The 13,999-nt window shown below is 52.2% G+C and overlaps 1 long non-coding RNA gene and 1 other non-coding gene across 2 annotated transcripts; both read right to left on the bottom strand.

The window, feature by feature from the left end:
- Positions 1-8,550: 8,550 nt before the first annotated feature.
- LOC101986273 lies at positions 8,551-10,884 on the bottom strand. The gene is made up of 2 exons (XR_258345.2): positions 10,491-10,884; positions 8,551-8,703 (listed from the first exon to the last, which is right to left on the bottom strand). It is a non-coding gene; the product is annotated as an uncharacterized LOC101986273 (long non-coding RNA).
- Positions 10,268-10,454, bottom strand: LOC113456388. Its single transcript, XR_003377210.1, has one exon.
- Positions 10,885-13,999: the final 3,115 nt, after the last annotated feature.

The following is a 13,999-nucleotide window of genomic DNA, read 5'->3' as shown; positions in this document are numbered from 1 at the left end:
AAAAAAAAAAAAAAAAAAAAAAAAAAAAAGAAAGCCCTATCCTTCTCTTCTGGCTGTCCCTACCCTCCTCCCCTGGTTGTCCCTGCCCCCTCCCCTGGGTATCCCTACCCCCTCCACTGGCTGTCCCTGCCTCACCAAACCTTCCAGGCCCCCAGCTCCTCCTCTCCGCATCCTCTGAACCCTGTACTCTTTTCTCATAACTTCCTACGTAAGCCAGAGAGTGACTGCCACTCCTTTCTGGAAGAAAACACTTTCTGTTTCTGTTTTGTTTTGTTTTTGTTTTGAGATAAGGTGTCCCGTTGCCAGACTGGCCTGAAATGTTCTAGGTAAAGGAAGATGACTTTGAACTCTTAATCTTGCCTTCTCTTCCATGCCAGGCTTTATTGGACTAGTGGGTGGGAAGTATACCTCCCTCTATGTGTGTGTGTGTGTGTGTGTGTGTGTGTGTGTGTGTGACAGGGATAGAACACGGGACCTTGTGCATCTGAACAAGTGCCCTGCTCTCCACTCAGAGATACCACACACCACCTTGCTTTTGCTTTCCTGGCCACCCCCCCCTTCAGTAAGCATCCTTCCTATTTTATCTCATGCCCCCTTCGATATAACTGCAAAGGAGCTGGGGAATCCACTTCACAAAAAAGGAAACAGAAATTGAGACGTGGTACCACAGGGTTTCCCACCCAGAACTATAGCAAAACTAAGATTTGGGCTTAGAAGAAGAAGCAGAGCCTTTTGTGTTTAGTGAAAATAAAACACATCTATCTGGTGCTGCCCACAGACTGCTCCAAGTAAACCAGAGGCACGCGGGCCTCGGGTTTCTCTGCCTTTTCTGGTAAACAGCAATTTGCACAGACCCACGAGAGCTGCCCTCCTTCCGTGCAGGATACGGTTAAGGAAATCTAATCTATAATCTTGTCCGTGCCAGAAGTGTCACTTGGGGACAGGGCTTTACTTCCCACGAGAAGCCACTTAGTCTGGCCGGACATACGGTCACATCACATCAGGCAGGACTGCCCAGCTGTGGTTTGGGGTGATGTAGGCTGTCTGTGGTTCAAGGTCCCAGAGAGCACAGGATACAAAGCAGCTAGAAGCGGCTTCAGGACACAACTGTTGCTTAATGTCCTCTAGAAGGACTGTCCAGACGGAAGCTAACGATTTGGCTAGCCTGGGAGGGTAAAGAAATCAACATTAAAGATAATTCTCCCTGTTGGAAAAGGGAAGGGCACCCCTAACTCGCTTGTCTGTCCTAATGTCTTTACATCTCTTCAGGGCTGAGGGAGGTCTCTTCCAGGTTCCCACTCAGTACGGTTTCCCCGGAACCCTTGATCCCCCTCACAAATGCCACCATCCAGGAGACTGTTCCCTTCGGTGGCTATGTGTCTCCAGCTACTGAGAGTCATGTCTGCTGGCCAGCCACACTGTGCTTCTGTGGTTGCTGGACTCACATCTGACCAACACCACAGCAGAGGGAGACTGTCTCATCCATCAGCAGCTGCCTATCATGTGCCCTGAGGTTTTGGCTTACGTCGCAAAAAGAACCTTTCCTCTGTGACCTTTGTGGAACGGCTTTGTGGATTAGGAAGAGATTCTGCTAATTCTACCCGCCCCACAAGACTCTGGTTTTATTCAGCAACCGCAGGCGTTGGGTCGTTCAACACGGCTTCTTGTGACTTCACTAGAAACCAAGGCCTGAGAAACCACCTTGAATCATGCAGAAGCCCAGGTGAGCAGCCAGTGCTAGCCAGTCCTTCCTTCCTGGACACGCACCACGCTGGAGAGATGGTGGAACAGTTATGAGCACTTGTGGCCCGTGGTGGCGCAAAATGCCGAGGCAGGTGGATCTCTGGGAGGTCAAGGCCAGCCTGGTCTACAGAGAGAGTTCCAGGACAGCCAAGGCTACACAAAGAAACCCTGTCTAGAGAAGCTGACCCCACAAAAAGGAAGAAAGAAAGGAAGGAGGAGGCTGGAGAGATGGCTCAGTGGTTAAGAGCATTGCCTGTTCTTCCAAAGGTCCTGAGTTCAATTCCCGGCAACCACATGGTGGCTCACAACCATCTGTAATGAGGTCTGGTGCCCTCTTCTGGCCTGCAGGCATACACACAGACAGAATATTGTATACATAATAAATAAATAAATAAATAAATAAATAGGAAGGAAGGAAGGAAGGAAGGAAGGAAGGAAGGAAGGAAGGAAGGAAAAGAAGAAAGAGCACTTGTTCCTGTTGGAGAGAAGCAGGGTTCGGTTCCCAGCATCCACATGGCAGTTCACAACTGTCTAATTTCAATTCTGGGGGACCTAATGCCTTCTCCTGGCCTCCATGGGCTCCTGGATGCATATGGTGGACATACATAGATGCAGACAAAACTCTTAAAACACAAAAATAAGTAAATCTAAAAAGCCAGAGCATCCACATATATACAGTAAGGCTAGGGCTCTGGAGGGCCTATGCAAACCCCTCTGAATAAGAGAAGCCAGCTTGGAAAAAGAGACTCCTCTCATCCTTAAGCAGGCCCAGGAGGAAGGGGAGCCTCGGGCCTCCTCTAAAGACTAGGAAATGTTTGCATTTTGATAAGGTCCCAAGGAGACCATAGTCCATTCACGACAAGTCAGGCCTTCAGGAACAATACAGAGATTTAACCAAGAGAGTGGTTTTACATTGGTCTAAAGCAGGCTTGTGACAGAGCCTACCTGGCTGGCACCTGGTCTAATGCATACATACCTTCCTTCTGGGAAGAGGTTGACAAGATGTGGAAGTTGCCAAGGAAACCACTTAGTTACCTGCTCATCAGAATATACAGGCACTGTGAGCCAGGCTTCTTTTCCACTTAGCCAGAGAACGATAATCCAGCCTCTAAATTTCCCCACAAAACACCCACAATAACATAAATTTCCAAATTGGTCCCTCAGGACCATGATCCTGGTGTACAAAAGTGGCACAGAATACTTTTTGTTGTCTTGAAAAAAAATTTATTATTATTGTGCATGTGTGTGAATGTGTGAGTGTGTGTGTGTGTGTGTGCGTGCATGCAGGTAACTGTGGAGGCCAAAAGAGGGTGCTGGATCCCCTAGAGCTGGAGTTACATGGGATTGTGAGCTGAACAATATATGGACTGGCAACCCAACCCAGTCCTCTGGAAGAGCAGCCAGCGCTGTGAGCCACCAAGCTCTCCCCAGCTCCTCTCACAGAATTTTAACACACATTAAACTAAATTATCTCAATGGGTTTCTAAGCTTCAGAGAAAAGAAATGGGAGGGGCTAGTCAGGCTTCCTGATTGTTCTAGAAGGAGGTTGTGCCCTGAGGCCAGGAGGAAGTGTGGGAAGGCTTAGCAAGAAGGTCAAAGGCCTCCTGGCCCAAGGAACAAAGCAGGCAAGGGGACCACAAGCAAAACCAAGGAAAGGGTACAGCATAGGTCCCACTGCCGTGGCTAACTCAGCGGATTAGGGGAAGCCTAGAGTCCTAAGAACTGCGGTTCTAGGAAGAGGCAGTGGTCAACAAAGGCTTCCCCCAAGCCTGCCAGAGAGGATGTCAACAGCCAAGGGCAAGCTGAATCCAATGAGCCTATCATCTTTCCTTGGAAACAGAAAGGGGAACTGCACGCGTAAGAAGAGCGGCCATGTTGGAAATGAGGATTTTACTTCAGTTTGACTTCCTCATATTTCTTTCCTGTTCTCCCCATGAACTTTCAAAAGGGTGAAGGACTCTGGTCCAAGGTGGGACATTCATGGGAGGGGGTTCCTATGAGAGCTAAGCTCAGGACGGCGGCTACAGAATGAAAAGAAGCACGTGTTCAGATCTGGGCAGGAAGGATCACAGGGCTGGTGATGGGCTTGGTGGTGGAGAGCTTGTTTAGCATTCTCAGGGGCAGTTTAAGCCCATCGCATCAAGACAGCGTACTTGAGAAAGTCAGGGTCTCGCTGTCACACAGTTGCTTTGCCCAAGGTGACTGATGGGGGCTGCGTTCTACCCGTCTCACAGAACAGTTACGTAATGCTCCCAGCTGACAAGTCTGGGGACAAATGACCTTCCAATGACTTACACACAGGCAAGGACAGAGCCAGTTTTCTGCTGTTGCTGCATAATTGATCTGGAAACAAAACCCAGAACAAATAGTTAGTCTCTGTGGATCACGCAGAGGCAAGACAGGCCTCCACTTGTGCAGATTCTGAGAGAACGTCTTTCTGTGGTTTTTCTGCTAGCACTTAAAACGGCAACTCAAGCCAAACAAGCACATCCAGTTTTCTTTGAAACGCTGAGTCCTAAGGGCTTCCCACCCATGAGCAACAGGGGCAGGCAGGGGTAGGAAGGAGCAAGGGCACCAGCTGGGGTCGGAGGCCCAGGCCTGTGATCCCAGCTACCCCTGGAGAACATGGCAGGTCACTCACAAGTCCAAGGCCTGGCAGTCTAGGCTACAGAGCGGTGAGCTGAAGGCCAAACTCTGCGTGACAGCTCGAGATTATCTCAAAATAAAGAGTAAAACTGCGGGCGGGGGGTGAGGGGGAGAAAGCGGTATAAATATACTCAAGTAGAGTACCTGCCTACAGGCCCAAGGCCCTAGGTTTAGCACAACACACACACACACACACACACACACACGCACGCACGCACACACACCACCACCAGCAGCAGCAAGCTGGAGGCAGCAGGCTTCTAGATACAGTGAACGGACAGGGCTTTGTGTGGCATTGACTGACTTTACCTGACATCCCTCAGGAACAGACTGGGGGTCCTCTCAGTGGGCATTGTTGTTCAGGATAAGAAGAAAGGCTTCTCACAAAAGCTCCTTCATGAGGGGTGAGCTTTCCTGCACCTTCTAAAGAAAGCTTGGATAGATTTTAGCTCCGTTTCCCAGGAAGCTAAAGCCTCCCTCTTTGGAGTGTTGGCCCTTAGGAGACCGGCCCAGCACTTCTAAACCCCTTCTAGTCTGTCTACAGTGCCGGCCTTCCCTCTGAGAGGGGCTCTTCCTGCCTTCCCCACTAACTCTCTGACCTTAGGTTTTGCTAAAGGTCACCTCCCTGGCTTTTCCTGGCTTCCTTATCTAGGCCTGGAAACCCCAATCCCGCCCTCCCCAGTCTCCAGGCTTTCCTTTCCCACACCTTCTCTTCTGATTTTCCCATCTTCCCCCAGGGATCGGAAGTTCCCAGAGGGTGTCTGTAGCCTGGTGAGGCCAGCAGTTAGTGTCCAATTAAACTTCATTGGGATCCATCAGGAAGCTCAATTAAATGTGTTTGATACAGCAGAGAGGCGTTAACCAGGCTCAGAGGACCACACTTCCTCATCCTGCCTCTACTTTCCTACTAAACAACCCTTTTCTGGGGAACGGCAATCAGCGATCTAAACCACGCTGGTTCCATCTCATACTTTCAACGTCAAGTACAGGGTGTTCTTGCTTCGGATGTTTCTGAACCAGCGGTCCTCAAACTTCCTAACGCTGAGACCCTTTAATACAGTTCCCCGTGTTGTGGTGACCCCAACCATAGTTATTTTCGCTGCTACTTCATAACTGTAATTTTGCTACTGTCATGAATGGTAATGTAAATATTTTTTGAGATAGAGTTTTGCCGAAGGGATTGTGACCCACGGGCTGAGAACCACTGTTAACCTTTAGGGCTCAGGGAATCCACACTTTGGTACGCACGACACAGGAGACAGTGGAGTGTCTCTGTGTGGAGACACACATTAGCATATGCCCTTGACCCCAGCTGCACGAGCCCAGGCCGTGGTCAGCTGTTCCGGGACACAAGCATTTCCCAGGAACTGAGCACAAATGGGACCAGCTGATGGATTCCTAAGCAAGGGCCCCTCCCTGCAGCTGCAGCTCCCACATAGCTTTCTCCTGAAAAAAGTCTTGGCTTAAGAGGAACCCTGGGCTTTGAAGGATCAGCTGCCGCGAAGAGTGCCCGGCGTACAATTGCGCCCTCTAGTGGACGAGACGAGAAGCTAAAAATCCCACTTCGCCAACAATTTCAACTATCTAAGGACTTTTTTTTTTTTTGGTTTTTCGAGACAGGGTTTCTCTGTGGCTTTGGAGCCTGTCCTGGAACTAGCTCTGTAGACCAGGCTGGTCTCGAACTCACAGAGATCCGCCTGCCTCTGCCTCCCGAGTGCTGGGATTAAAGGCATGCGCCACCACCACCCAGCCTGAGGACTTCTTTTTGCCTGTGGGTCACAGGTTTTTTTTTTTTTCCCTCAAGTGCTGTCCACCTTGCTTTTGAGACACATCCCCCTCCCCCACTAGTCGGGAACTCACCAAGTAGGTTACTCCAGAGGCCAGTGAACTTTAGGGACCTGCCTGCCTCTGTCATGTGCCACCATGTCCACCTTTTACTTGGGTTGTGGGATCAGACAGAGGTCCTTGGGTTCACCAAGTGCGTTGCCAACTCAGCTATCTCTCAGCACTAAGGCCTTCTTGACCACAGATTTCACGGGCCAGCCCTAATCCTCATGGAATCCAGAGATGGCCACAGAGATTCAGGCCTGTCCAGGAGAGGCTGAGACTTCATCTCAAGCATGCCTGTGTCGTCTAGTGTCAACTAGTCAGTGGCTAGGCAGGCCCAAGGTTGGGGGAGCAGGGGGTGGCTGGGAACTCTTCCAGCTGCGTGAAATGTTCCAACTTCCTGGAATCTGTGTTCCCCTGAGCTCCACCGGCAGCCAGCAGGCTAGTCACGGGAGCCTACCGCCCTGCAGTCAATACTGACAACAGAGGAAGAGGTCACCTCAGGGCGGTGTGTTACGGGAATAAGACCAGATGAAGGTGCTTCCGAGAGGGTTTGCCCTGCAGCTCAGGCCACCCTGCCTCGTGACTGCCTCTCCACTAGACATTTCCCTGCTCTGGGCCAACTTCTGCCTAAGGAATCTCCAAGGACACTCAGCCTGGTGGCTGAGGTGTGACCGTGAGTTTGAGGCCAGCCTGGACTACAGTGTGTTCTTGTCTTAGAAAACCCAGCAGGATAGTCTGGAGGCGGTGCCTGTAATCCCAGCAGTGGGGAGGGTGTGGCAGGATGGTGGGGAGTTCAGCCTGGACTAAGTCATCCAGAATTGAATGTGAGATCCAGCCCAGTGAACCCGCCTGCTGCATCCCTTCCTTGGCTAACTGGAAGGACCCTGGGCTCTTGAGTAGCTCCACCCATCAGCCTTCCCCAGGCTATCAATCAGACACCCCGCTCAGAGGGGCCTAGGAGCTGACATTGAGTAAACTGGCAAACCAGGATGGCACTGGCCACCTGAGGACCAGTTGCCCAGACAAGTTCTGGGGGCAGACTGGAGCCACCATGAAGATGCCACATTCTGTGGGCAGGAAAGACACGCTACATCAGGATGAGTCAGGGACATGCCACCAAAACAGCCTACTCCAGAAAGATCAGCACAAACTATTTTTTCCAGTGAACATTGCATCTTGACACGTTAATTTAGGCAGCAAACAGTCTTTTTCTAGCGACAGCACGTAGCCAAAGGGATGCTTTAGTGAGAGCCAAATGCAAACACTGAGGCCATGCCACGGTCTGTAGCTACTGCAGCTCCGTCTCGGAAGCACTGGGCTCCTTCATGGGAGGGACCCACTGTCACATCCCTGTATCCGGGCTCTCCAGGTTCACAGGGAGGGGACATGCTCAGGCCCACAGGGTGGGCTGGTGCCAGAGCTGGGACACCCGGGTGTTTCTGCCTCCATGCTGAGCCCTTCCTAGGTCACCTAAAGGGCCGCGGGACACCAGAAACGCCCATGGTGCCTCCACCTTAGCTTTAAGTCCTTCATGTTGGTTGGCTGCAAAAGCTGAAAACCTTACAGCTGGGTAGGTCTCAGGAGTTAGCTGGATAATGGGAAAAGACTGCGAACAGGCCCAGGCACAGCAAGCTGATCTTCCACACCGGGCAAACAGCCGGAGCACAGTGTGGAGACAAGCCACACTGGCTTTGTTCCTGTAAACAAACAAACTCTCCACTGCCAGCAGCGTATCCAGTCTGTGACACGGTCCCCTAGACGATCAATCGGGCAGAAGTGGGGACAACGGTAGTTCTGATCCTGCTGGACACTGGGCCAGAGGAAACACAAAAGAATGACCCCCAGATGCCATGACCCTGACCCTACAGAAAATACAGGGTCCCTACCACCTACCTGCAAGGTAGGACAACAAGAAATACCCACGCACACATACTTTAAAGAAAAAGAGGCACACCAGTGGGTTTCACTAACCCCAGGGCACACGGGGGGCAGATCCCAGAACAGCCACTGTCCGTCTGCTAACTCCTACGGAGATGAGAGGAGCGCCCAGAAGGGCGTGGATACCAGGGACCTCACACCTTACTTTCCTGGACGACACTGTGCCCCTAGCACCTACACTCCCTATAAAACTTTTAGCTGTGTGCTTTGTACCCCCAACAGCTGGGAACAGGGCCACTTAACACGCGTTGGCCAAACAAACCCACACTGGACACGGAAACTGGGCGGTGGTGGTGCATGCCTTTCACCCCAGTACCTGGGAGGCAGTGGCAGGTGGATCTTTGAGCACCAGGCTGGTCAGCTTCACAGCGAGACACTGTCAGACAAGCAATCCAGAGTGTGGCCAAACTCCATTTATTTAGAGTCACCACACAAAGCAGTCTTCAGCTGGCGAGCGCCACTCCAGAGTCAAACCCACAGGTTCAGGGGCACGCAGCAGGCCCAGGTTCTCACTCAGTGCACACAATAATCTTCCAGTCGGATGACCTGAAACAAGAAAGCAGATGCCATCAGACCTCACCCCACAGGACACCGCCTCACCCCAGGTGGGTGTACGAGGTGCCAAGGCTTCCAATGGCACCCAGGGCTGGCCACTCCCCAGGTCAGTGACCCCCCCGAGCTTCTGCTCTTCAGGGTTAACTGTGGGCCTTCCTGGGAATCCTGCGGGTCGACGGCCATAAGCAGGGCCTCTGATGACAAAGGACCCTGTGGTTTCATCCCAGTTTTGACTTTCCTCCTCCCCTCCATCCCTGTCCTCAGTGCTTGTACTTCCTGTCCCGTCTGTACCTCCCTGGCAGGACCACAGTCCTGGCGCGTCCTCACGTGTGGTCTCTTTCCTGCTGTTGTACACTACTGATGTCCACTTGGACATCTGAGGTCTATGGAACTCAGACATACTAAGCACATGCTCCACCACCGAGCCACACCCCAGCAAAGCCCACAAGGCCCTTGAAAGCATGAAGCATGCCTTAACTACGGCAGACTCCTGTCACCACGCTTTTGGAGGTGTGCCAGACCCGGGAACTCCAACATGGTGACCACTGGTCCCATGTAGCTATGTAAAATACAAATTCTAGTCCCTCAACCACACTACAAAGACAGCCACGGGAGGCCCCTGGTTACCCGGGAGTCTAGGTGAAATATTTCTTTTCTTTTTGATTTTTCGAGACAGGGTTTCTCTGTAGCCTTTGGTTCCTGTCCTGGAACTAGCTCTTCTAGGCCAGGCTGGCCTCAAACTCACAGAGATCCGTCCGCCTCTGCCTCCCGAGTGCTGGGATTAAAGGCGTGCACCACCAGTGCCCGGCTTTGGGTGAAATATTTCTATCATCAGAATTTGTCTGGTTGTACTGTGTCTTATACAGTAATGTCTGAACTCACAAATGTACACGTCTTTTTGTTTAAACTTGACATGGAGCGGAGCATGTACCCAGTAAGTAGAGTACTTGCCTAGTATGTAAAAAGCCTTGCATTTGCAGGGCGGTGGTGGCGCACGCCTTTAATCCCAGCACTCGAGAGGCAGAGGCAGACGGATCTCTGTGAGTTCGAGGCCAGCCTGGTCTTTACAAGAGCTAGTGCCAGGACAGGCTCCAAAAACTACAGAGAAAACCTGTGTGTGTGTGTGTGGGAGCCCTGGGTTTGATCCCCAGCACATGAAACTGGTGTGATAGAGGGTGCCTGCAACCCAACAATCTGGGTGTGGAGGAGGGAGGATCAGAAGTTTAAAGGCTATCCTTGGCTATATAACAAGTTCCAGGGCAGCCTGGGTTAAATGAGACCCTATCTTTGAGGGTAGTGATGCTATCGCTGGAGGGCTGGCTCAACAGTTAAGAGCACTTGCTGCTTCCACAGAGGACCTGGGTTCAGTTCTACACTGGGGCTCACGTCTGTAATCCCACTTCCAGGGGATTTTGGTAAGCCTCCTTTAACCTCTGAGGGCGCCGGGCAAACATTCATACATGCTAAAAAGCTAAATCTATAAGGAGGGCTGAAATAATGGATCACAGCTTTACTCTTGAAGGAAATAAGCGACATCCGACGGCGCTAGCAAGGGTCCTGTTTGCAGTATCATACATGATCACCAAACTGCTGCTAGGATGCTCACACCTGTTACTGCAAATTCCAATCCCAGGGAACGTGTTCCTCTGGGGATTTTCTTTAGGTCAAGGTCGGGCTGTCTGGTACAAGGCTGCACCCACCTCGGGCAGGTTCAGCCACACAGGAGCCTTTCCCCAGACCGTCCAGTTCAGGACACTGGAGCTGCGGGGCTGACATACCTGGGTCACCCACGCTGAGTTCACCTGAAACTCCTCGGAGGAGAAAGGCGTTACTGCATGACTTCGTTCAGTCGCAGGGGGCCGGATAGTTCGCTTTCTAGGTGGGGAAAAAGAGGCATACAACTGAGTTTAATTGGACGGCCTCGTGTGTGTGGCACACTGGAGACGCCCGGGCACCGTGCAGCCCTGCCACCCGCCGCCCATCCCGCGGCCGCCTGCGCGCCCAGCCAGGGTCAGGCTCCTCCCGGAAGCGGCTTCCGCAGACGGAGCGGCTTCTCGAGCCCCGGGAGGGATTTCCGGAGCCCCGACTGCAGGATCCACGGCGCCTCCACGCCGCGACACAGAGATTAGCTTTCCCTTCGATAAGAAGCGCGCGGGTTTCTCTCCCCCGGCGGAAGCAGCTCCCCAAACGCACTTCCGACCGGAAGTGAAGACTTACCATCGAGACTGCCGCTAGAGGGTCGCTCTGGCCTTTCGGTCATCCAAAGACGCCTTAAAGGGGCCGCGCGGTCCGACCCGGGTCCCAGCAGCTAGAGACCCCGAGGCTGCCGGGACTCGTCTAGAGGGGCACAAGCGGGAGGGACGTCCTACCCGTGGGCACCAGGAGCTGGCCGCTGTTCCTTTACCTTTCCCTTAGCCCTGTACAGGACATTGGGCCGATGGTACATTCCTAAAAGCTGAAGTTCCCGAGGGGTCAAGTAGCTTTTTCTGAACTCTGCAAACCATCCCGGGTGTGGCAAACCGGGTTGAATCCCAGCCGATCCTGCTGCAAACCTGTAACCCTCCATCACAGCATGAACCCCTCACTGGGATCAATTGACCGTCCATGAAGTCAGCACCCTCCCTCCTGCTCCGATGACTCCCCCAAAGTCGCACCTCTGAAACGGGACTGGATCTGGAAACAAGCCTTCAAGGGGGGTGGGGGAAGGGGGGGGATGGGGATGTGTCCAGTCAGTCTGTCTGTGCAGGGACACTTTCTTTCCAGGAATTCTCTTTCACAGTCGCATGGAGCCCAGGCTGGCCTGGAACTTCATAGGTAGTTGAGGATGACTTTGAACTCCTGATTCTCCTGCCTCTGCGTCCCAGTGCTGGGATTTCAAGTGTTGTAGCATCCTATTTGGCTGCTGTTGATTCTTGGTATGAGTCTAGCCATCGGATAGTCTTGAAGACACTTGGAAACTATTGTGAGAGAAAGTCCGGGAGGTTTCCAGTACAGCCCACCCCCCTTCTCTGCTCTATTGTTTTAGTTTCGTCTGCTCCTCACTTAGCTTTGGTTGTCTGGTTTTGCTGACGGAACAACTTTGCTTATCAGCTTACTTGATCATTAAAAAATGTTATTAGGACAAGTTCAGCAGCACTAACAGGTTTGGGAACAGTGGCTTTCAGCGGCTGGCATCGGCCTCTTTGTGGTGGGAGTAGAAGTTGGATCCCCGGGAGGAGTCTCCAGTCTCCTGTGTCCTTAGGCTAGGAACACACCAGTCAGTGAGCTCCACTTGAGGGACGGGCTTCCCACCCTGTGTTGCCCAGTCTGGCTCAAACGATTCTCCTGTCTGAACCTCCCAGGTCACGGGCTACAGGTACCCTGTGATGGCGACATGTGGATCAGCTGAGCTGTTTCTGCCACTTGGAGGCAGAGAAGGACAGTTCCCAACGTTAGCAGGGCCGGGCAAGCATAAGCGGAGAAAGCCGGGCAAGCATAAGCGGAGAAAGCCGCGGAACACAAGGTGCATTCCACGGTCTCGTGTGCCCCCTAGTGGTGCCTCTGAGAAGTGCAGCCTGTCAGACCGTACCTTTCGAGGTCAGAAATGGACCAGACCCCTGTCCTGGCCTATGACTCTCTTCCCTCCTACTTTCCCCTTTCAGCCTCATTAGAAAGAAAAAAAAAAAAAACAAAAACCTGCTCGTCATTTCTCACAGCAATGCATTAAATAGCCCACGGAGAGGTGTGTGAGGACGAAGTGTGTGGAGTTTCCCAGCTTTCTAAGAGAGGGAAATGTTTGACGACATCCAGCTGCTGGGTTTGAAAGTGGAGGAACAAGCCACACAGAGCAAGGAGCTCTGGCAGCCCAGAGAGGCTAAAAGCGGCGACCAGAGGGCAGCCAACACCTGCTTGATCACAACTAGCTACGAGGGAATTGGCAAATCGAGCCTTTTAACTGGGGCTCCAGGTGAAGCCAGGCTAGAGACACTCCAAAAGCAATGGCAAGAAAGTGGCCTTAAAATATCCTGACGGGATTAGCGGGAACTCCCAAGAAAAGAGCCCTGAGTGCCAGGGTAGATCAACCAAATCACTATGAGGGGAGCTGACATAGGAACCGTGTGTTGGTTAGGGTTCTCAGAGGGAGAGCAGAGAATGGGTCTCTGTGTATCAAAAGGGGGCTCGATTACAGTGGCCTAGAGGCTGTGGTCCAGCAGGTCCCACAATGGCTGTTTCCCGATGGAAAGGCCAAGAGTCCAACGGTTCAGTCCATGAGGCTGGATGGCCCAGCTGGTTGTCAGCACACACCGGAATCCTGAAGGCTCAGGTTCTAACACCGGCACAGGAAAGCCTTGGCGGCAGGATAGATGAACCTGCCGGGGAGAATGAGGGCAAGCAGGCAAAAAGCAAGAGCTTCCTTCGTCCACGTCATTTTATGTGGGCTGCCACCAGGTGTGGCCCAGGGTTAGGGTGGATCTTCTTGCCTCAAATGGGCTAAGCAAAAACTCCGGTGCAGCCGGCTGCTTGGGTTTTAGCTGACTTCAGCTGCAGTCCAGTTGGTCCTAGGAAGAGGCATTCTGTCCAGGTGTGCCCATGAGTAGTGGAAAGGCTGGAGAGTTTACATAGGAGTTTGAGGGATTTAGGTTGGTGGTGTGGCTCATGCGCAAGGTGGTGGGTTCATTCCTAAACATGGCAGAAGTGAGTTCCTATTTCCAGAAGGGAAGGGGCTGCTGCAGGTGTCTGTGTCTCTACTGCAGATGCAGGGTACACAGGGGAGGCTGCGGGGTGCCCTGCAGTGGTAGAGCATTGTCTGCAGGAGGGGGGATGGGTGCTTCTTCAGAATGTCGCTGCTGTGTGTACTGAGGACCCTGCACAGGGCAGGATTCGGGCCTCATGGGCTCAGTTACTGATCTTGAATCCTCACTGCTTGGCTGTGTAGGGCTTGCACCACTGTGATTAGGGCTCCTTTCCTATTATATTATGTTATATTATATATTTATTTATTTATTGTACTGGAATAGGACCTGGGGCCTTGGCATTTGAATCAAGCACTCCTGTGCTGAGCTGCATCCCTAGACCTTCTGCCCAATTTTAAAACAAAATATCCGAGTAGGTGGATGAGATGGCCCTGCAGGAAAAGGTGCTTGATGCCAAGACTAACGACTGGAGTCTGATCTCCTTTGAAAGGAGCTGTCTGGGTCCTTGCCCATTGCTATGGCTTGAATGTGAAAAGTCCCATGTAGGCTTGTGGTTTTAATGCTTGGTCTCCAAACACTGGTTCAATTTTAGGTTCTAAAAATTTTGGGAGGGC

Source organism: Microtus ochrogaster, chromosome 7 (assembly GCF_000317375.1).
Source record: "Microtus ochrogaster isolate Prairie Vole_2 chromosome 7, MicOch1.0, whole genome shotgun sequence".
Taxonomy (NCBI): Eukaryota; Metazoa; Chordata; class Mammalia; order Rodentia; family Cricetidae; genus Microtus; species Microtus ochrogaster.
The sequence above is the reverse complement of the archived record's forward strand: the minus strand, read 5'-3'. Positions and strand labels throughout refer to the sequence as shown.